At 43.6% G+C, this 21,308-nt stretch overlaps 1 long non-coding RNA gene across 10 annotated transcripts in view; it reads right to left on the bottom strand.

Annotated features, from left to right (window-relative positions):
• Positions 1 to 17,007, bottom strand: part of LOC121984749 — a 42,611-nt gene extending 25,604 nt beyond the window's left edge. For 7 of the 10 annotated variants that reach the window (XR_006112987.1, XR_006112985.1, XR_006112989.1 and 4 more), the window contains exons 1-4: positions 16,861 to 17,007; positions 16,614 to 16,761; positions 16,444 to 16,538; positions 15,929 to 15,989 (exon numbers count right to left, since the gene is read on the bottom strand). This is a non-coding gene — a long non-coding RNA (uncharacterized LOC121984749). Of the gene's footprint in view, positions 1 to 4,271; positions 4,994 to 15,928; positions 15,990 to 16,443; positions 16,539 to 16,613; positions 16,787 to 16,860 lie in introns of those variants that run through there. The other 3 variants (XR_006112986.1, XR_006112984.1, XR_006112988.1) reach the window with 2 other exon arrangements.
• Between the last annotated feature and the right edge of the window lie 4,301 nt (positions 17,008 to 21,308).

Below are 21,308 nucleotides of genomic sequence, written 5' to 3'. Positions count from 1 at the left end.
TTAAATTTAAGTATCAAGTTCAGGGGGAGAAATTAACTTTGTATATTTAAAAAATATTTTTTAAACTAACTTATTTTTAAAACACCAGTTTTCAAAAAGTTAAATTTAACTAAGTTTAATCTCACCTAATTTTTTTAAACCTGATTTTAAAAGTTGAATATTGCAAACTTATTCAGTTTTTGTAACATATGCTTGAAAATTCAACTTTCCAAACTTAGCTTTTATCAAATTAGCCTTAAAAATTTATTTTGGCAAAAATTTTACTTCTTGAAAAATTATTCTTACTTGTTTAATTTTTTCTTTGTTTTGAAAAATCGAAGTTGAAAATTTACCTTTTTGAAAAGTAAATGTTACTTAAACATGAAAAGTAAATTTGAAAAACCTGATTTGAAAATTTTTACACGCTTGAAAAGTTAAACTTGATTAACTTTAAATTTATACTTTTCAAAATTCAACTTGTCTCCCCCAAGTCAACTTAACTATTTTTTTAACTTGGTGTTAAAAATTGAACCAAACTTAGATATGTTTCAAAATCTGATTACTTTTTACAGTAACTCTACACTATGATTGTTTACCCTTGCTTATTTTTGATGAATGCCAAAGGGGGGAGGGTTAGGTGGTTAAGTTAGCTAAACCAATTTGAAAATACAAACTAACTTTAAAACCACATAAATGCATGTTGTTTCTTGCATATGATTTCACTAACTTAACCAGGTTGTCATTCCATCAAAAAGGGGGAGATTGTTGGTGCGGTTAACACTAACGATTTAACCCAGGTTTTGATGAATGACAAATAGGTTAAGTTAGTTTTGTTGTTGTCTGACACTTTGATCGAGTGTGCAGGAGAAGTCCAGACAGGTCGACGGGCTGACCGGATGTCTGGCACGAAGTCCAGCTAGGTCGACGGGCTGACCGGATAGCTGGCGAGAAGTCCAGACGGGTCGACGGGCTGACCGGACGTCTGGCAGGTAAGTGAGGTAAGTCACTGGAGGGGAGTGACTGCGAGAACGCGTTCCCGGGAAGGGAACATTAGGCGTCGATCCGGCTTAGATCCATTTCGGATATCTAAGTCGAGATCGTGACTAGATTCCGATCTCGGAAAGACGGAATCTAAGTCATACTATTTTTGCTAATTCATACTCACTTTGCTTTTGCTAACAATTTGTGTTGCAGGGTAAATTTGCCTCCGGACTAACGTTTGTCTTGCAGGACGAATTCTGCGGGAAAACAGGGTATGGGCGCCTGGAAGGAATCCGGGCGCTCGGAGGTCCGGGCGCCTGGAAGGGATCCGGGCGCCCGGGAGGGAAATTTCATCTTGATCGCGCGTCGCCACGTGGAGCTCGCTGGTTGGACTTGCCACGTCTCACCAGGGTGCCCGGAAGGCATCCAGGGCGCCCCGAGCCTCATATAAAAGAAGGGTCAGAGGAGAGCTTCAGAACAACAACGAAAAGAAAAGTCTTCCACTGCTCTGCACTTCTGCGACGCTAACAAAGTTCCGACACTACGCTCCTTTCTTGTCTTTATTGTCGGTATTTGTTTTTCATTTTCATTAGCATTCATTGTACTGTTTTTTTTGTAATCATTATTTCGAACTGCTAGTGAATTGCCCAACGAAAGTACTCACGGAGTACGGGCCTTCGAGTAGGAGTCGTCACAGGCTCCGAACGAAGTAAAAAACATTTGTGTCTATTTTACTTTTCCGCTGCGTTTATACTCTAAGTTTTCGAATCGATATTCACCCCCTCCCCCCTCCCCCCTCTATCGAATCTAACGGTCCTACATTTTTAGAAACATATTTTCTTGAAATGTTTCTAATTTGTCCAGGGTGATATTTAAAGTACCAATTTAAATTATTAAATCTTCTAACATTAGTTTTAGATGAACATGCATGGTTTCTCAAGTTATCTACTTGCATTTTCAAATCATCATTTTCAAGTTTCAATTTTTCATTTGCTAGTTTTAATTTATCTAATTCTTCTAAGGGACAAGACTTAGCTAGAATTACTTTTAAATTTTTATTTTCACTTTCTAATTTGCAGCAATCTTTTGTTAAAAATTTAACGAACTTAAACATTTTATCGGGAGGAAGAGATCGTACCTGACTTACCTTTTCGATCTCGTTGTCCGTTTCTCCCCCTGAGCTGCTGCTTTCTTCTGACGTGTCTCCCCCTTCATCGATGCTCATTTCGGAAGAGCTTGAATCGCAGTCGTCGTCTTGATGACTCGCCATCAGTGCGAGTCCGGAGAAAGCTTCGACTTCCGATTCGGACGATGTATCATCCCACGTCGCCTTTAGGACCTTTCGCTTTTGGATAGGCTTCTTACCCTTCTCCTTGTCCTTGTTCTTCAGCTTGGGGCAGTTATCCTTGACGTGCCCTTCTTCATCGCAGTGGTAGCAGCGGATCGTTCTTCTCTTCTTTCCCTGCGGATGGTTAGTAGATCTGGATTTACAAAGTTTCTTGAATTTTCTTACCATCATTATCATTTCCTCGTCGTCGAGAGAGGATTCCGATTCTGGTTCGTCTCTTGAGGCTTTGAGGGCGACGTTGTTTTTAGGCTCCTTCATTCCTGCACATCTTGACTCATGCACTTCAAATGTTGAAAAGAATTCTTCTAATGAAATCTTTTCTAAATCTTTAGAAATATAAAATGCATCTACTAATGATGCTCATTTGGTATTTCTAAGAAAGGAATTTAGAGCGTACCTGAGCGAATCTCGGTTACTTACCTTTTCTCCGAGATTCGAAAGTCCGATGATAATTTCTTTTATTTTCGAGTGCAGATGCGCGACTGACTCGTCTTCCCCAAGTCGCAGGCTGGTGAGCTGATTGCGAAGCAGATCTCTTCTGGCGAGCTTTGCTTCGGACGTTCCTTCGTGCAGCTGGAGGAATTTCTCCCAAAGTTCCTTTGCAGAGTTGTATTTACCAATCCTGTTGACTTCTTGAGGCGGAAGAATGCTTAGCAGATGGTACTCTGCTTTGCCGTTTGCCACGAAGTCGGCCTGCTCCTTTTTTGTCCATTTATCTATTTCCTTGTCCTCTGGAGCTTCAAAGCCAAATTTCATTGTTAAAAATAATTCAATATCTGTTGTAAGAAATAACTGCATCAGTTTTTTCCAGGTAGCGAAGTCCCCTTCATATTTTGGTGGGTGGATGCTTGGTCCGGCCATTGCGTTGCTTCGTTCGGCGGTTAGTCCTCCTGAAGCGCCTCGGCTCTGAGACCACTTGTAGGACCGTTGGGCCGGCTAGAAGGGGGGGGGGTTGAATAGCCCTGTAAAAAAAAACAAAAGCAACCCTTCTCGAACTCTTAAACTAACACTTGTATAAAATTAGCTAAGCAGAAATACAAGAAAGAAACAAGGCACCGTGTTTGACTTGGTTACAACCGGGGAGGTTGTTAATCCAAGGAAAGTGATCGCACTAAAAACTCCTTCGGGCGGAGAAGCCTCTTACACCGATGAAAGCACAAAAACAGAAGCTAAACTAGAACAGTGAGTGCACAAGTGTTTGGAATGCTAATTACTGAGTTGATGAAAAGCTTCTGGACCAAGGCTATATTTATAGCCTTGGTCTGGGCGCCTGGAAGGGTTCCGGGCGCCCTGGGGGGATAAAACTTTATCCCCCAACGTTCAGATCGCGTAAATCGCGATCCTGGTCAAAATCAGGGTCCGGGCGCCCGGATGGCTCCGGGCGCCCCGGAGCCCAAAGTCAACAGCGTTGACTTTTTTTTCCGGGACCTCTTCTCTGGTTCAGTCCCTCCTCGGTCCGGTTCTTCTCCTCCGGATCCACTCGCTTGGGTGATCTCTGCCATCCGGAAAAGGGCTCACCCGAACCCAATTTCCGGTCTTCTCGAGCGTGCTTCCCTCCGGCTTCTCGTCCCTCGGAATTGCCGCGTGTTTCCTTCTCGTCCGCCAGCGAACTCATCCGCAGTCTTCGTCCCTCGGTCGTCGACTTTCTCGCTAGCTGCGTCTCTTGCTCCCCGAGCAATCTTCCGCTCCAGCTTTCGTCCCTCGGAACCACCGCGCGCTTCCTTCTCGTCCGCCGGTGTACTCTTCCGTAGCGCCTTGTCCCTCGGACACACAGCGTGCCGTCCTTCTCGCTAGCTGCGTCTTCCGCTTGACTACCTGTGTTCCTAAGCTCCTGCACACTTAAACACAAGGTTAAATACACAGGACCTAACTTAATTTGTTGATCACACCAAAACAACCTTGGGGTTCCAACAGCTACTTCTTTTGCTCAACTTTTTGTGCTCCTAAGTTCCTGCACACTTAGACACAGGGTTAAAAATTAACAGGACCTAACTTCACTTGGTTGATCACATCAAAACTATCTTGGGGTACTAACGGTATATAACGGTCAAGGCGGATAGTTCGCTAAGTAGTTATCTAACTACATAGCATCAGGGTCTCTGACTACTCATATCTCTAGCCCCCTCACTACTATACCCTCCAGATATCACTACTCATGAGTGGTCGAGACTGACAGAGTATAACATTGAGCGGCTAAGTGAGCACGACATAACTAGTTCTACTCTAGCTACCACTCTCCCACAGTGGTCGAATAGGCAGCTATAAATATGACTGACAACTCTCTCACACCACAAGGGAGACTTTGGTTGTTAGCATACAGTGCAATAATGGGTATGATATAAATAATCATGATACATAAATAGCTATCATCAATGTAACACCTCAATCCATCATAAATACATCCAATACAATAATCCATCTAATATCTATATCTATAGGTATGTGTAGATCCAACTGGTGCCTACTAAACAACAAATATAATAAGTAGCAACACCAGACATGTACACACCATATACGTACGCATCTTACAATGTAAGTATAATCAACACAATGCCTCCAATATTACACTGGACACATAAGATCATCAACATAGGCATTATCGACATGATTCCTCCAATAATACATATCAGACACGTGTACATACAACATAGATACAATCGACATAGTTCCTCCAATAGCAAACACCTGACATGTGTAAACATACAATAAGTAAATGGGCAATCAACCAGGTGACTCCTATAACACATTCCAATCATGTGTAACTCAACATCAAATGCATAATCAACATGTTAACTTAGTTAACAAGATATCTGTAAGATACAACAAATTCAATAATAAGTGTTATTCGATAAATAATCTTATTGGATTTTTCAAAAAAAATTAAAATTTTTTTTGGATTTTAATGGAGGCCGTATAAGATGATTTAAGGGGATAGATCTATTCGGCCTAGAGAAAGTCTATTTGGTATAACCATTAAGAGGGAGTTATTGAGGAATTAACTTAGAGTTTAATTAAATATAACCTAAGTATTTAAATCAAAACCTAACTCCTCTTTTCATCCTCACCCGATCCTTTCTCCTCTTCATTCTTCCCGATGACCCTCCCTCAAGAGATTCGCCGCTCGCCCTCGTTCGCCACTCGCCCTCGTTCGCCGCCAACCACCACGGTCGACGTTGACCGTCGTGAGCTCCGACCGCGAGACGCTGGTGCCTGGTGTTATCGGATGCTGCCCTGATTTGTCGATCCTCTCTGTGCCGCCACTAATCTCTATGGCTACCAGCACTAATCATAGCCACGATGGGGGAGGGGCCAGTCCCTTCACTCGATCCAAAGTTATGCCCTAGCTTTGGGTAACGTCGTGTCGTCGCAGCCACTGGCCAGGTGAAACTTGTCGTCACCTTTCTTTGTTGTGGTCATGCTCATCCCAGTGATCAACGACGCCGAGCCTTGATCCTCTCTATTGATTTCCCATCTCTTCTACCAATCGATCCACATCTGTAGCCATGCTCATCTCCGACTATGTTGAGTCCTCTTCATCAGATCTGAAGTGGAGAGTGTTATCTTCCTCATGGCTACATCCGGATGTCTTCTCCAAGCTACTGTATATTGGAATAAGGTAAGATCTGTTCAGTTTCAGATTGATACAGATATGAATTCATTTCTGTATTAGCTTTGATCCTGTCCGAGCGCTGAGTCGACGGACGCTGGGGACGTGACACGCTCCGCTGTCTCCGGCTGGTGGTGTGGATCTCCGGCGAACTTGCAAAGAAGCCGAGCCGGGAGGGGTTTCCCGGCGGCGGCCCTCCGACGCTCAAGTCAGGCAACGAGAAATAAGAGAGGTAGCGTAACTGTGGCTACAGTGAAGATTTGTGCATACCTCGACGTCTGGGGGTCCTTATATAGGACCCCGGGGAGGCGCGGGCACGCTTCTCTATGCGTGCACGCTTCCCCAAACATACCTTAACGAGCCCCTGTCAAAAAAGTACCTCTGGCGCCATTCCGCAATCGTCCGAGCATATCCCGGATGTGACGATGGAAGCTTCCACCGTATGATCCTATGTACGGCTCGGCCGCCAACTCTGCTGCCTGTCGACGGCAGACGTCTCGAGGATGATGTTATTCCCTGTCTCCTTTGTCCTCTTGCGCTTCCTGTCTGTTCCAGGGCCGAGCGGTTCGGCCGCTTGGCGGACATATCACTTCTGCCTCGGTCGTATGCTCGGATGAGATTGCTCCTGCCTGTCTTCGTTGCCTTGTGCCTCGGCCGAACGGACAGCCCGCTCGGTCCTGAAACATTTTTACCTTGAGCCTCGAAAACCCGACCCCTAGTCGGGTTGTCTTTGGTCGGCTATCTCATTCCGGTCGGTCAGATGACCGGTCGACCCTCTCAGTCCGGTCGGTCGGGTCTCTGGGTTGAATCTCTTGACTTTTGACCTCCACGTGTCGTTGACCTTCCGCCAACGAGGGTCTCATGTCCTTACCACCGGATCACATGCCTCCCCCTCAAGTCTAGTCGAAGGAGGCGCTAAGTCCGACTGACTGGACTGTCGGTCGGCCGGAGTGACACTGCTTTCTCACTTTCTGGAATATTCCTCCTCACGGCTGTTCGACTTCTTACTGCTGTTGGCTTTGCAACCGTGTCAGTGGTCAACGCTGACGCCCTTCGGATCTCCTCAGAATTCGTGCAAATCCTCTCCATTAAGACCGAGCACGCACGTTGTGCGCCGTAATGGCGCTCATTAAATGCGCCCCTATGACATGGTGCCACGTGGCGCCTCCGCTGGCGTCATCGTACGACTCGGCGATGTATCCGATGGGACATCGATGGTTTGAAATGAACGGCCCGATGAGGGCCTCGATTCCTGTGACCTGCATCCGACGGTCGAGGCCGATCGGGCCCGACCTTATAAAGCCTTCACCTTCTTCCTCCGCCGCACTCTTGCCTTCGCGTGTCCCGCAACCTTGGTTGGTGCTTCAAAGTTCCGGCGATTCCGAGTCCCCATGCTCCGACGATTTCCCGCCTCCTTCCTTCGATCTTCCGCTTCCTTGTAAGGTTCTTCCGCCTTTCTTCCTTTGATTCCTGTGTGTTCTTCGCGCTCTGGGCTGCGTTTCGTCTTTTGGTTACTGCTTTGCTCCTCCTCTCGCTTGCTCATTTGCTCTCCCTTTCGATTTCTGCTTCCTCCATCGCTCTAGCGATGGCAAGTTCTTCTCGGCCTGCTAACCCGGCTCTCGGCCCGTGGTATACCACCATGGAGTCGCGGTTCGATCGGCGCGATGCCGAGAGCCTGTTTAACGCTTTTGATATCCCTTCCGATTTTGAACTAATTTTACCTTCACCTTCCGCTCGGCCGCACAAACCACGAGCGACGCCTTTTGTCTTTTCCGCGACCAATTCGTAGCCGGTCTGTGGTTTCCCCTCCACCCCTTCATTGTTGAAGTTTGCAACTTTTTTGGCATTCCGCTCACCCAATTGGTTCCCAACACTTTTCGTCTCCTGTGCGGAGTTGTGGTCTTATTTAAGATACACAACATTCCCCTCCGCCCGGAGGTCTTCTACTATTTTTATTACCCCAAGCAGTCCGAGCCGAGCACTTATCTGTCTCAAGCTCGGCTTGGCTTAGTCTTTTTTGACAAACTTCCCTCTTCCAACAAACATTGGAAAGAGCTTTTTCTACCTTCGTGTTCCCGGGTGGCTCCCCTTTCGTACGAAATGGCAAGTCGGGCCGCCCGTCTCTCCCGAGCTGAAGAAATTTAAGAGCCGACCGGACTATCTTCATGCAGCGAATCTGCTAGCCGGTCTGAAGCTCGACATCAACAAGCTCCTACCTGAAGGAGTGATGTACATATTTGGCTTGAGTCCGAGCCGGACCCCCCTTCCGAGCAGCTTTAGTAAGAACTTCACTTGTACATTTACCTTGAGTTCTAACTGATTTCCTTCTCTTTTCTTTGCAATGAATATCGTAATGGAGTCCGTGCTGTTCGGAATTTTGAAGAAGAAAGCGGTCACGCTCGAAGCGGCAGCGGCCAAGGAAATGGAGGAATTGGGCATTGCTCCGATCGGCTCGCACGAGAACAAGAGTGAAGCGCAGGCAGGCGAGTCGGCCACTCAGGCTTCACCTATGGATGCCACTAGCGGTGCAACTTCTAGCAAAGAACCAGCCGTTCGGGAGGAAAGCTCCGATCCGGAAGACGAACTCCCGCTCGACAGGAAAAGACGACGAGTTGAGAAGCCCCTCCGTTCAGCAGCCTCCGCAGTGCAAGCATCCGAGCGGACGGGCACTGCCTCTCAACGCGGTAAAGCACCATCGGTTGAGGCTCTCTCCTCCGACCGGACTCCCTCTCAATTGGAGGCGCCTGCGGCCCCCATCGAAGCGGTTCCGGTTGCCTCCCTTCCTCCTGCACCACGCCGAGTCCTCCGCTCGAGCATTTTGTCCACGTTGTCCAGCCCGACCTCTGATCCTTTGGCGTTCACTCAGACGACTCCGGGCCAGCGCCGCACTATTAGGGCTACCTTGCACCTCCCTACTGAGGTGTTCATGGTCGAGTCCGATCGGCCTACGGCCCCCGAGCATATGATCACTATAAAAGGGCCTCTTGCTGAGATGTGGGCGGACGCTCGGGCCCGTGTGGCCATGATACCGCTCGACAAGCTGGCTGACAGCCACATGCAGCAGTCCACAGGGGTAAGGTTTATTTCTTTATGTAGTTTTCCCGATCGGCCTTTTAACCTTTCTGTGTTCATCAGCGATGGGTGGAAGAGATTGTTGTCTCCAACCGCTTGGCAATGGTGGAGGACGAGCTGAAGAGGCTGAAGAGTCAGGGCGGCCCGTCTTCTTCTCGAGGCTCTTCTTATGCTGAGCTGCAGAAGGAGCTCGACAAAACCAGGGATCTGTTAGAGGCCGAGAGGAAGAAAACGGCCGACCAGGCTTACATGTTGGACCAGCTAGACAAAAAGTTCAAGTCCTATGACCGCAAGATTGAGCTGGCCACCACTCGGAAGAACACCGCCATCGCTGATCTGGAAAAGAAGAATGTGGAAGCCCGAGCTCTGGAGCAGCGTGTGAAGGAGCTGGCCGATCTACTAGAAGGGGAGCAGAAAGGCCGCTCGGAGGAGGTGACCAAACTCAAGGACGATTTGAAGGACTTGCAGGAGGCTCTCGATGCTTCTCGCGCCGCCTTCAAAGAGTACCAAGAGGCGGAGCCGGGCCGCATCGCCGCCTTGAGGCATAACTACATCCGCGCGGTGGAGTTTGTGGAGAAGGTGTGCGACCGGCTGGTCATCGCCTTCGAGTTGGCCATCACCGCCACGGCGGATTATCTGAAGACCAAGGGTCAGCTCCCTCAGTCCGTGGTCGTCCCTGCGACGGAGCATGCGGCGCTTCTTACTACCATCCCAAAGCATATTTTTGACTACCTCGAATGAAGTATCTTCTGTAATTCTTCCGACCGGCTAGGCTAGACTTTAATTTTCCTGTGGCGTCTGTAACTTTTAAATGCTAATTTTAAATGAATGCCCACTCTTGCTGCGTTAGCCTTTCCTTTCAAGTGTTCCTTTTGACTATGCCGACCGGTCGCTAGACCTTTTTCCCGCAGGGGTTTTCTTAACTTCGTCGATCGGTTAAACGACCTTCCACTATGCCTGGGGCTTCTATGAGTTTGTAGCTGGGGTGTTTTTATTTACAGCGCCGACCTGTCACACGACCTTCCACTAGGGATTTCTATGAGCTTTTCTTTAGTGTTTTCCTTTACTACGTCGATCGGTCAAACGACCTTCCACTAGGGATTTTTATGAGCTTTTCGCTTAGTGTTTTCCTTTACCGCGCCGATCGGTCAAACGACTCACCCTTTTTCATGGATTCTATGTCAATGTCTCGCTGAAGTGCTTCGACGCGACGCTGCCTCATCTGGGAGGTTTATAGTCGCCAGTCCGACTCTAGAATTTAACGTCGCCGCTCGACGGTCTTCAAGCCGGGGGGTTTATAGTCGTCGGTCCGACTCTAGAGTTTAACGTCGCCGCTCGACGGTCTTCAAGCCGGAGGGTTTATAGTCGCCGGTCCGACTATAGAGTTTAACGTCGTCGCTCGACGGTCTTCAAGCCGGAGGGTTTATAGTCGTCGGTCCGACTCTAGAGTTTAACGTCGCCGCTCGACGGTCTTCAAGCCGGGGGGTTTATAGTCGCCGGTCCGACTCTAGAGTTTAACGTCGTCGCTCGACGGTCTTCAAGCCGGGGGGTTTATAGTCGTCGGTCCGACTCTAGAGTTTAACGTCGTCGCTCGACGGTCTTCAAGCCGAGGGGTTTATAGTCGCTGGTTCGATTCTAAGATTTAACGTCGCTGCTCGACGGTCTTCAGGCCGGAGGGTTTATAGTCGCCGGTTCGACTCTAAGATTTAACGTCGTTGCTCGATGGTCTTCAGGCCGGAGGGTTTATAGTCGTCGGTTCGACTCTAAGATTTAACGTCGCTGCTCGGCGGTCTTCAGGCCGGGGGGTTTAGTCGCCGGTCCGACTCTAGAGTTTAACGTCGCCGCTCGACAGTCTTCAAGTCGGGGATTTTATAATCGCCGGTCCGACTCTAGAGTTTAACGTCGCCGCTCGACGGTCTTCAAGCCGGGGGGGTTTTAGTCGTCGGTCCGACTCTAGAGTTTAACGTCGCCGCTCGACGGTCTTCAAGCCGGGGGGTTTTTAGTTGCTGGTTCGACTCTAAGATTTAACGTCGCGACGATCTTCAGGCTGGAGGGTTTATAGTCGCCGGTTCGACTCTAAGATTTAACGTCGCTGCTCGACGGTCTTCAACAATGAGCTTACAGCACGGATAATATACGCCCGGCCGAACGACGCGGGGTCTTCGACATCGAGCTTGTGGCTCGGATAATATACGCCCGGCCGAACGGCGCAGGGTCTTCGACATCGAGCATGTGGCTCGGATAATATACGCCCGGCCGAACGGCGCGGGGGCTTCGACATCGAGCTTGTGGCTCGGATAATATACGCCCGGCCGAACGGCGCGGTGTCTTCGACATCGAGCCTGTGGCTCGGATAATATACCCCCGTGCCGATCGACACGGGGTCTTCGACATCAAGCCTGTGGCTCAGATAATATACGCCCGACCGAACGACGCGAGGTCTTCACCATCGAACCTGTGGCTCGGATAATATACCCCCGTGCTGATCGGCACAGGGTCTTCGACATCGAGCCAGATAATATACGCTCGGCCGAACGACGCAGGGTCTTCGCTATCGAGCTTGTAGCTCGGATAATATACCCCCGTACCGATCGGCACGGGGTCTTCGACATCGAGCCCGTGGCTCGTATCGACATTGAGCCCGTGGCTCGGATATTATGGAAACCCGTCGATCGGCACGGGAGTCCTTGCTCGAGAAACTATGATAAATTCTATGACCGAAAAAAGAATATAACTAAAAAACTGACCTGCCGACCAGCAGAAAATCTTACTCAATTTCTCGACTCCCGAATACCCGTGGAGTGAGGAGGATAAAATATACTCGTCGAAACCCATCAAAGTAATGAGTAGGGCGAAACTTTTCGGGTCGTCCGTCTTCTCGTTCCAGACCAGGTGCGTTCCCATCGGCCCTGTGTTCTACCCCCATATTGAGAGCTGCTACGGCCGGTCGTCTGGTGCCGCCCGACCGCCTGATGCCAACGTTGCTTGTTGCGCTATCCGATCGGCTTGAGCTTTCTGCTACTGCTCCACGATTTTTGCTGCTCGCGCTTGGATGAGTGCGCCGAGTTCTTCTGGGGAGAGCGTCACCATGAGTTGGCGTGCAGATTCTTTCATCGTCTCCGCTCGGATTCAGGTGCGTTCCCACAGACGGCGCCAATTTGATCCTGTCCGAGCGCTGAGTCGACGGACGCTAGGGACGTGGCACGCTCCGCTGTCTCCGGCTGGTGGTGTGGATCTCCGGCGAACCTGCAAAGAAGTCGAGCCGGGAGGGGTTTCCCGGTGGCGGCCCTCTGACGCTCAAGTCAGGCAATGAGAAATAAGAGAGACAGCGTAACTGTGGCTACAATGAAGATTTGCGCATACCTTCGTCGACATCTAGGGGTCCTTATATAGGACCCCGGGGAGGCGCGGGCACGCTTCTCTATGCGTGCACGCTTCCCCAAACATACCTTAACGAGCCCCTGTCAGAAAAGTACCTCTGGCGTCATTCCGCAATCGTCCGAGCATATCCCAGATGTGACGGTGGAAGCTTCCACCGTATGATCCTATGTACGACTCGGCCGCCAACTCTGCTGCCTGTCGGCGGCAGACGTCTCGAGGATGATGTTATCCCCTGTCTCCTTTATCCTCTCGCTTCCTGTCTGTTCCAGGGCCGAGCGGTTCGGCCGCTCGGCGGGCATATCACTTCTGCCTCAGTCGTATGCTCGGATGAGATTGCTCCTGCCTGTCTTCGTTGCCTTGTGCCTCGGCCGAACGGATAGCCCGCTCGGTCCTGAAACCTTTTTACCTTGAGCCTCGGAAACCCGACCCCTAGTCGAGTTGTCTTTTATTCGGCTCGGGGGATTCCCGGCCGGTCGGCTATCTTATTCCGGTCGGTCGGGTGACCGGTCGGCCCTCTCAGTCCGGTCGGTCGGGTCTCAGGATTGAATCTCTTGACCTTTGACCTCCACGTGTCGTTGACCTTCCGCCAACGAGGGTCCCATGTCCTTACCACCGGATCAAGCTTGATTAACTAATTGATGAAAAGGAGATGTATTTGGAATTGAAATTTTAGTGAATTAAGCTATGCTTAGTTGAAAATCATGGATTGATTTGAATATTGTAACCGGTTTGTTCATGTGTGGTTGATGGAGGTTTGATTTCAGATTTCCTGTGGTGGTTGGATTATTTGGTAGTTAAGTTGAAGATGAATTGTTAACTAGAAATGCTGATTTTCAAATAGTGAAATGAAAGCAGGATTGATAGATGGGTTAATGGAATGTAGGAATTGATTTAGGTTGGATTAATGGATTATAGATTATGTTTGAATTTAGAAGGATTTATGATGAGATTTGATTAGCGATTGGTTAGTGAGAATTAAGGAGTTTAAGGGTGGTCTAAACATCTAGCTGGATTTGGATCATTAGGTGGAATTTAAATGTGGTTACCTAATCAAATTAGGATTAGGTTTTGGATTTAGCTAATTGTTCTATATGTGATTAGCTAAAACTGTATATCATATGATTTACAGGATGTTGATTTGAGACGAGTGTCTCGATGTGGGGGTTCTTTAAGAGATGTGTTACATAAAGGTGGGTATTTCTTCCTTGGCCTCTTTAGTTCTTTAAACTTAGTGCATGATTATTTTTGATTGATTGATTAGGTTGTTTTACCTTAAATCTATCCGTATTGTTACCCTGCTTGATACTTATGCTTGACTTTTGAGATGATCTATTTATATCACATACAGTCTTGATTTTTGAATATCTAGATTCTGTTGTGTGTACACATATAGAGTGTGTATTGTAGGGGATATCTTGATGACTGAGTTAACATGTTAATTATGCATTTAATGTTGAGTGTACACATGATTGGTATGTATTGTAGGAGTCACTTGGTTGATTGCTATTTTCATGTTGTGTGTGCACATGTCCGATGTTTGTTATTGGAGGAATCATGTTGATTGTATCTATATTATGTGTACATGTGTCTGATGTGTACTATTGGAGGAACCAGGTCAATAATGCTTATTTTGATGATCTTATGTGGCTGGTATCACTATTGGAGGTTTCTTGCTGATTATACCTATGTGGTCATATACATACCTGTCTAATATAACTATTGGAGGTTTCATGTTGATTATACCTACGTTATAGGGTGTGTACTTGTCTGGTGTTGCTATTTATTGTATTTGATATTTAGTGGACACTAGTTGGATTTACCTATACCTATAGATATAGGTGTTGGATGGATCATTGTACTGGAGGTGTTTATGATGATTGGGAGGTTGCTTTGATGATGATTGTGTCGATATCATGATTATTACATCATGTTCATCATTGCATTGCATGCTGACGACCATTTGCTCTCTTGTGGTATGTATATATATATATGCATGTTGATGACCACTTACTCCCCTTTGGTATGAACTAGTCATCAGACATGTTAGTTGTCCATTTGGCTACTGTGGGAAAGTGGTAGCTAGGAGTGGAGCTAGTCCTGTCATGCCACCTGGCCACTCAGCTTGTGGAGTGACATCTAGCGTTGTAAGCATTCAGAGACTCTGATACTATGTAGTTAGATAACTACTTAGCGAACTATTCGCCTCGGCCTCTTTATTACGATTGTAGGGTAGTACAGTTGTCACAGACCCAAGTCTTTTGGCCATATAGAGGTCATGGTTTTACGAGAGGTGGCGGGGGTGACCATGGACCATGCACGTGCATTCTTGCATATGATGTATGGTGCATCTGTAGAGATATATTTGCATACATGTCTATAGACTAGCTACATGTGATTGTGATATGTTGTATATGCTTGAGATATGATTGTTGCATATGAATGTCATGATGCATACATGCTCATATATCATATGTGTATATGCTGTCGTATGTTTTGGTCAGGTGTTTATAGCAGGTCTATGGCTGACCTCTGGTGAGTTTACTGTTTATTACACCATGTGTATTCGACCGATTCGGGTATGTGTAATTATTATGTCATTTACGATCTTGACTTTATATGTTAGTTCCAAATTAGGTAGGTTCATTTACTATGACATTATGATCATGATATTATGTGTTGGATCTAGATTAGGTATGTACATTCATTATGTCAGTTTATGATCATGTTTTTATTTTCCTACTGAGACTGTATACTTTGATCTTCATGTTTTATATAGACCACACACTATCTTATCTATTACCCGCTGAGTGACCCACACTCACCACCGCATTTCTATGTTGTCTTTTTCCTCAAGTAGCAGGTAGTGATTATGGAGTCACTTGGAGTATCATGTCTTCTGGTCCCACGTCACATCAGAAGACGATCTTTACTTCGCTCTTGTTTTCTTACCCGTTTTCCTTATAGTATTGGCATTGTATTGGGTGTTTAGCCATGTGACTATTTTATCATTTTGGTATTTTGTCTTGTTGTTGTTGTGTTTAAGTCGTGCCGGCACACATTGTATCTTTTTGATTTGTATAGGTTTTCCTTTCATTTTCTGCTACGTTTTTAGTATAGCCGTGTGAGCTGTTTATTATACAACTGTGTGGTTGTGATTATTTTGCTCTAGCCGAGTGGGCTGTGTATATAACTGTGTGGTTGTGTAGGTTACAATCGTGTGGGCTATTGATATAGCTTGTGAGTAGCCTTGTGACATTGTATATATGTTACATATTGTCACAATTATAGGAGAGATGATGTCCATTTGTTAGGCAGGGACTCCTCTGGGGCGTGACAATATCCTCTATTATACATACTCTACATATATATACACAATAGAGTGTAGATATCCAAAAGCTAAGATTGTATATAAAATAAATAGATCCTCTTAAAAGTCAAGCACAAGTATCAAGTAGGATAACAATACAGATAGATTTAAGATAAAGCAACTTAATTCATCAATAAAAAATAATCATGCACTAAGTTCAAAGAACTAAAGAGGTCAAGAAAGAAATATCCACCTTTATGTAACACATCTATGAAAGAACCCCCACGTCACGTTATTCGTCACCAATCAGTGTCCTGCATCACATATATAATTTATCTAATTATATATGCTACAAAAAAATGAATCACATACCAAAATTAATAACTAACTCCAACACATTAGTTAACCCTGATTAATTTCCCTTCTATCGATCAAACCAGAATTACTTCCCATCCTAGCTTAAACCATCCAAGAACTTAATTCATATTAAATCCTTAATTACCCTTAAATCTTCATAATTCCTTAGGATGGAACACCCCTAAACATTCTATAGTCAATTTAGATTAGATTTAACCATGCTTCAGCTTCCAATCTGCCCAAGCCCAGTAGTTCTTGTTAATATCCCTAATCTGATATCAAATCAATTTTAACAATACGCCCAAAAAACTCTACCAGTAACCAATTAGTTAAGCATCAACCTAACCGGATATAAATCATCTAACCAATCTAATAACAACTCAATTCTAGTTAACAAGTTACTCTCATTACCTCTTCTTCCTCAGCAGCCTGTGGTGGCACAGATCCGGTGAAGTTGGCTACAAACTGTCGACAATGTGATGACGGGAACCAAGCGAAGCCTTTGCCTCCCAAACAATACCCCAAATCAACACTACGAAAGGATCAAATACCCAAATCCAGTGCTAGGGTTAACCATTTACCTTCAAGATCACCGCAGGGCAACGGAGTACTCTTGGCGCTAAGTGGAAAGGGAGATCGGGTATAGAATAGAGGGTACAGTGACTGTTACCTCCCCTAAATAGTCGATGTTGGTCCAGATCTGACTCCAGTGGCCGCGACTTCACTCCCCTGAAGAAAAATCGATCCGGCGATGCTAAGGAGTTGGGAGACTTAGCACTATAACTCGTAGAAATCAGAAAAGAGAAGGATCAGATGAGGCTAGCTTACTCTTGAAGCTCTGAACGTACATCCACGCCGGCGATGGTGAGGGGAGAAGAAAGGAACTGGCGAGGATCGGTGCGATCACGGTGAACAGAGAGGAAGAAAGGAAATCGCGGAAGTGGAGAAGAGGACACAAAGTGCACTATAATTGCATTGTAGCAATACCTTTGTACTTATATTTAAGTTGATTAAACCCTAACTTAACTTCTTAATCAACTCCTACTTAGTTATTCTAATCATGCTTCCTATGAGCCTAAACAGTTCATCCCCTTAAACATATAATATGGATTCCGTTTAAATCATAAAAAAATTTTAAAAATTTCTGAAAAATCCAATACAATTATTTCTCCAATAACTCTTATTATTTAATTAATATTTATTATCATATCTTACACATCTAACCTGTAAAATAAAGTTAGTACAATAATAATAAACAGTAATAATTAGTTCCTATCCTTCCAGGACCAAGAGCTAGTCAATGTCTCAGTCTAGAGATCTAAAATAGACCTGAATTGGACCAACGCCGAAAGTCTAAACTTGAACTCGTCCTCACCAGAACTATCTTCTCGAGTAACTTACCTTCACTTACCAACTTGTAGTCTATTGACTAGCTTCTCGACTAACTAGGTCTTCTTGCCAGTTGTCAGGTTCGTAGACTCAATTGGACTTCAACCAGCTGTCAGGCCTCACGGGCTCAGCCGAACTTCCTACCAGATATCAGGTCGGCCTTTTGACCTATCTAGATTTCACACCAACTATCGTGTCCTCAGAGCTAGTTGGGTTTCATCCTTGTGTCATGTCCCTTAAACTTAATTTAAAATTCTAACTTAAAATAAAAGTTATTATTTAAAATTTAATTCAAAATTAACTTAAAACTTAAAACTTAATTATTTAAAACGCAATTAAAATTTATTTAAAACTTATTATTTAAAATTTAATTTAAAACTTAATTAATTTAAAACTTAATTCAAAATTAATTCAAAACTAAATTTAAAGTTAATTAAAAACTTAATTTAGAACTTAATTCAAAATTAATTAAAACTTATTTCATACTTAATTATTTAAAACTTAATTAAAGGTGAAATTAAAATTAATTGACATTCAAATTAACTTAATTAATTCTTAGATTAATTATCATTTCAAATTAAACTCAAACTTAATTAATTTTTAAACTGAATTATTAAAACTTAAATTAATAACTAAAAATTTAATTCAAAATTAATTAGAACGTAATTCAAAATTAATTAAAACTAAAATAAATTAAAACTTAAAGTTAACTTAATTAAAATTTAACTAAAAATTAACATCCTAAATTTAATTCAAAATTAATTTAATCTTAAATCAAAATTTGAAAGCACTAATTAACTAGTTAATGTACATAATTAATCTTTAATTACTTTCAACAAATTAAATACCTTAACCTTAAACAAAATTAATATTCATTAAATCAACTTAATTAATCCTTAATTAATTACTTATCTTTAACAATTAACCTTGAAATTTATAAAAATTAATAAATAATATTAACAATGTTACCATTAATATTAGCTCAATTAATAATCTAATTTAAAACCAAATACTTAACTAAAACAAGAATTCTAAGTTAAAACTTAATACCTAAACTCAAATGAATTTTAAGAGAAAATTACGTTTTTAATCCTGTAATTTACATTTTTTCAATTTTAATCCTGTTATGAGTCAATTTATATTTTTAGTCCTGTAACTTCTAATATTTTTTCAATTTCAGACATTTTTCTCTAAAATTGAAATTTTTCAACGAAAAATGATGAATTGTAAATTGAATTTGGGGATTTTGATTTTTTATGACCCATGTGTTTTTTATATTCCAACCACAAACTAGATATTTTCTGTTGAAAATTTTCAATTTTGGAGGAAAAAGGACTGAAATTGGAAAATATTACAAATTACAGGACTAAAAACGTAAATTAACACATAATAGGACTAAAATTGAAAAAGATGTAAATTATAGGACTGAAAATGTAATTTTCTCGAATTTTAAACTTAAAACACTAAAAATCCTATTAACTGAACTTTGGTCTAATTCCTATGTGTAGGAATCCAAAGTTTTGGACAAATAGATTTTGGAAAGCGGTGGCTTCAGGCATATCACTGGGGTTGCACACAAATTTACAAGTATCAAGTTTAAAAATCTAGGATTAATTGCCTTTGGAAATAATAGTAAACTAAAGGTAATTGGTAAAGGAGAAATTTAATTACAATCAAATATATCAATTAGGAAGGTATTGCTTATTGAACACTTTCATTATAATTTATTTAGTATAAGTCAATTATGTGATTCTGAATTTAATGTAAAATTTTTATCGTCTGAATGTTTAATAAGTTATACTAAATCAACAAACATATTATTGAAAGGATTTAGAGATAAAAATATTTACTCAATAAAAATGAAGCTTTTGAAATATTTAGTAATTTCTACAAACAAATAGAAAATGAAAAAGAAATCAAAATCAAGAAAATTAGAAGTGATAATGGAGGAGAGTTTAAAAATTAGAATTTTATAAATTTGTGTCTAGAAAATAGTTATCATCATGAATTTTCATGCCCTAAGACCCCACAACAAAATGGACTAGTAGAATGTAAAAATAGAACCTTATAAGAAGCTGCAAGAATAATGCTAAATGAATATGATTTATCTAAATATTTTTGTGCTGAAGCCATTAATACGACATGTTAAGTCCAAAATAAAATTATAATAAATAAATTTCTAAGTAAAACATCATATGAAATTTATTTTAATAAAATTTCAAACATAAAATACTTCAAAGTATTTGGATGTAATGCCCATATTTTAAATCTTAAACATTATTTAGGAAAATTCACCTAAAAAATCCAACAAAGAATTTTCTTTGGATACTCATCCACAAGTAGAGCCTATAGGATTTATAACAAATCCACTCTAAAAATTGAAGAAACAACAAATGTAATTTTTGAGGAAAATAACAAATTAAATAATATTAGCTTGAGAAAACCAATAATCAATCTAATTCAATAAATCAAGAAGAAGAAGACCAACTACCACAAACTGAACCAATCAACCCAAGAACAATTCGACTAAACCCAGATCATCCAACAAGTCAATTCATGGGAAATCTTGAATTAAGAGTTCAAACTATGTCCGTTTTTAGGAATTTAAGTCAAATAGCCTTAATCACTAAGATTGAACCTAAAACAATAGATGATGCCTTATCTAAACATGATTGGATACTTGCAATGCAAAATGAGTTAGGTCAATTTGAAAGAAACCAAATATGAGATCTAGTACCTCCACCTAAACATAAGTCAGTTATTAATGTTGGTGCTGTTGGTGCAACCTTAGGTCAAGGTTGACCTGGTTGACCAGACTCGAGTTGATTTGACTCGAGTTGTGTTTTGATGTTTGACGAGTTGTGTTTGACAATGGTTGTTTCTTGATGTTTGACAAGGATACAAGCTTGGGAGATTGTGGGTGCAACCCGTGGTCAAGGTTGACCCGAGGTGAGTTGACCTGACTCGGAAAAGTCCAAGCAGGGAGCTTGGCACGGGAAAAGTCCAAGCAGGGAGCTTGGCATGGGAAAAGTCCAAGTATGGAGACTTGGCACGGAGAAGTCCAAGTATGGAAGCTTGGCACATGGGAAGTCGGAGAGGGCTCGGTAGCTTGTTCTCGGAGGGCTCGGGAGCTCGTTCTCTGGACCGGATGGAAGTCGGAGAGGGCTCGGTAGCTCGTTCTCCGAACTGAGGTCAGAGCGGGCTCGGTAGCTCGTTCTCTGGACCGGATGTGGAAAGTCCTGGTGAGTGAAGCCAGGCAGTTGTGAAAACCCTAGTGAGTGAAGCTAGGTGAAAGTCCTGGTGAGTGAAGCCGGGCAAGGGAAAATCCAGATGGATCAAGGGTGATCGGACATCTGGTGTTGAGAAGGTCAAGTAGGTCAAGGGAGTGACCGGATACTTGACACGAAGAGAAAAGTCCAAGTGGGTCAAAGGGATTGACCGGACACTTGGTAGGGAGTCTTAGCAGGTCAAGGGAGTGACCAGATGCTAAGCATGAGATACCAATAGGTCAAGGTTGACCGGATATTGGTTTGGAAGGCTTGGGACTTGATTTGGGCAAAAAACCAAGCTCTGGATCGATCAGTGGATCGATCCAGTGATACGCTGGGTATCTGGATCGGTCTGGTGACCGATCAGTGACCAAACAGTAGCCTACTGAGTGTTATCTGATCGGTCTGCAGACCGATCAGGAAACAACGATCAGAAGGCAAAAAGCTCGGGAGAAAAGGAAGGGGATCGGTCCCTGGACCGATCAGAGAAAGCTCTGATCGGTCCCCAGGACCGATCAGGATGAAGCTGGACCGATCAGGAGCATGCCTGATCGGTCCAGGAGCTCTGTGGACCGATCAGGCTGAAGCCTGATCGGTCCAGGTCCTAGCCGTTGCGTA

The sequence above is a fragment of the Zingiber officinale genome, chromosome 5B (assembly GCF_018446385.1).
Source record: "Zingiber officinale cultivar Zhangliang chromosome 5B, Zo_v1.1, whole genome shotgun sequence".
NCBI lineage: Eukaryota > Viridiplantae > Streptophyta > Magnoliopsida > Zingiberales > Zingiberaceae > Zingiber > Zingiber officinale.
The sequence above is the reverse complement of the archived record's forward strand: the minus strand, read 5'-3'. Positions and strand labels throughout refer to the sequence as shown.